We start from the raw sequence: 2,881 nt of genomic DNA, 5'->3' as shown, positions 1-2,881 counted from the left end.
CTGCAGCCCGAAACCCGTGCCCGCCACGGGGCTGGGGAGGTTTGTCACAACATTTTCGAGCAGGTGGTAGCCCAGGAAATGTCATTTATAAGCACTGAAAGGCCCCAGGCTCCGTGCCAGCCCAAGCGCAGGCTTCAGGCTTGTCTGGACCTGGGCTGACTTCAGCTTGTTGAGCCATGCCAGCGGTTGTCTAGCTGTCGGGTAACTATGGTTTGCTTTAGGTTTGCTTTAGTTTAGAGTGATAATGAGTCGATAATCTGGGGGGACTCGGCTGTTTTGGCTCCCCAGTAGAAGGTGGCGCAGCTGAGTGCAGCCCCGGGGCCACTGAATTGCAGCACATTGGGGAAACCGCTTCGGGGCAACGAAGAGAACAGAAAAACTGAATAACCAGGAACTGACAAAAAGCAGGAGCATAGGCAGACCATGTGAAAAGGCATACAAAATAAACCCAGCGGCCCCAGGGCCGAGGAGGGAGGAAGCGTCGACACCAACATCATGCGCCTCCTGGCAGAGAGGGGGAAGACGCCCCGGCACTGCCCTCGCCCGTCCGCGCAGACCTCAGGCTGCTGACGCTACTCTAACCCCCAGCTTGGCTGCAGGACTGAAGCAGGTGCCCTCGGGGCCCAGAGGGACGCTGAAGTGGGAGCTCAACCCTAGCCAAAGGGGGAAGGCATCAGGAAGGGTTTCTCCTGTGTAACAGTTTTTACTGTATCCTTGAGGCTTTGCCTTATTAATTTGGACTATTGGGTTTTATTATCATAACAGGGCCAATGATTTGGGCTATTAAATTGTTAAAATATTAACTGGACAATCAGTAAATCCTTGGCTTCCCATTTAAGGTGCGCTCCCCCTGGGGCCCATAAGAAGCTTTTGAGGGTAACAGGCTGACAGCAAATGCTAACGGCACAGAAATGGAAACGACAAGGACTTTCCTTTCAATCTCCCTTTCTGCAAAGCAAAACATTGACCTCGGTAGTCATGGGTTAAAACTCCAGTTCAACCCAACTGTTTTTTGAAGAGGGTACAATGTTTTAATGCCCCTCTCCCCCTCTTTTTTTTTTTGCTTTGGATGTGAAGTTTCTGCAGGATTGGTTGTGGGGATTTCTGTAACAGAAGGCTAAATTTGTATTGGCAATTCTGGTTAAAAAAAAAAGAAAAAAAAAAGACAGGAACTCTTTAAAGCAGTAAAAGTAAAATGTGGAACTTGCCATATTTCTAGAAGTAAATAAATCTGTATAAATCCATGACTTGTATTTATCCACTCCTGGGTTTTGATGGGTCTAGTGGTGTTGTCTGTCCTTTAGCCAATGTCCAGCATCCTGGCTTTCATTTCTGAAACCCTACCAGATGAGATCAGAAGGCAGCAAGTACAAGGCAGGAAGGATACCAAGTCAGTAACATCAGTCACTGTGACTTGAAGTGGCTGGCTTAAAATCTCTGCCTAGTTTGACGAACCATGAGTGTCGTTACCTGGCCCCAGGACGAGGTGGGTAGGAGCCACTGCTGCCTCCCAGTGCCTGGTGGGATCCCTGCCCCAGGGAGGGCAAGTGACAAGCTCCCTCCGCGCCTGCCTGCGCCAGCTTTTGGCATTACCTTGCTCATGGTCTCGTTTTCCCTTAAATTGCACATTCTATAAACTGCTAATGTTAAAAATGGGTTTTTTTCCCCTTTCTTAGAAAACAGCCAAACCCCAACCCCATAATGTTTGCTCAGCCCAAACACATGTCTCCTCTGGCAGGATAGAGAAGAAATGCTCAAACATGTGCTGTGCAGACCAATAAAGTAGGAGATAGATACACCTCTGCCCTCCCTCTCGCCCGCAGTACACACACATTTGAAACACACCCAACCCCATATGAATGCAGCCCAACTCCTGGGCGTGCTCTTGGCCCAACTGGTCACAGTGACTGTCTTGTATCTATAACAACTGCTAAACCTACATCTCCAGCCGATGCTTGCCATACCTGTGAGGTGCAGAAGCCTTCTGGAAGCCCCAAAGCACACAGCCCTACAAGCACAGACACTCCTACAGCTACGTGAGGATATTTATATCTTTCACCGACCACCCCCAGTCTCAAAACCCAGCACTGAGTCCACCCCACCAAGCATTTTGGGGTTAGGGCAGCCGCCCGCGTGACCCAGAGGCTGGTGCGTGGTAGGTTGGGGCAGCAGAGGGTGAGCCTGGCCCTTCCCTGAGCCAAAACGGAGCTGCAGGTGGGTGTCTGACCGGCTGTCTCAATCCATCCCAGCAGAGGTTAGGGAAGGTGCGTGGGAGGATGGGGAAGGCATAGGGAAAGCAGGGATTCACTTAAAAACCTACAATACAACAGGAACAAACACCAAAAGAAAAAAATATCCCAAACAAAACGTGTCCCGTCCCCACGTCCTCCACAGTAGGCGCTACCTTGAGTCAGTCTCCTGGGTAGGGACACCGCCCAGGGCTAATCGCCACCTCTCTGCCCTAAAGCAGCTGCCTGGGGGGTCACTCCCGCATGTGCCTGGTGTGAGCTCTCACAACCAGTCACAATGCTCCAGTTAGTAAAAAGTCCCTGGTCTTTCTTATTACCAAAAAAAAAAAGGGATTCCCATCCACGGCTGGGGCCAGAGGAGAAGGAGGCAGCACAACTGTCTGTCAAGCGGAGAATCCCACTGTGCATATTTTCATCTCTCTGTTACCTATGACGGTACTGCACTGCAGGTAGAAATTGGACCATTATTACCTGGGTAAAAAATGGCTTTCCAACTAGCATGCAAAGAAAAAATACCCCAAACCCCAACCCCTAACACTCATTCCCATTCACTTAGATGTAGGAGACCTACGTTTCAAATTGTCGTCAGCTACGAGCTCTAGTCAAGAAACCCACTTGTGACCTTTCCAAAG

This window comes from Aptenodytes forsteri, unplaced genomic scaffold (assembly GCF_000699145.1).
Source record: "Aptenodytes forsteri isolate BGI_AS27 unplaced genomic scaffold, ASM69914v1 Scaffold278, whole genome shotgun sequence".
Taxonomy (NCBI): Eukaryota; Metazoa; Chordata; class Aves; order Sphenisciformes; family Spheniscidae; genus Aptenodytes; species Aptenodytes forsteri.
The sequence above is the reverse complement of the archived record's forward strand: the minus strand, read 5'-3'. Positions refer to the sequence as shown.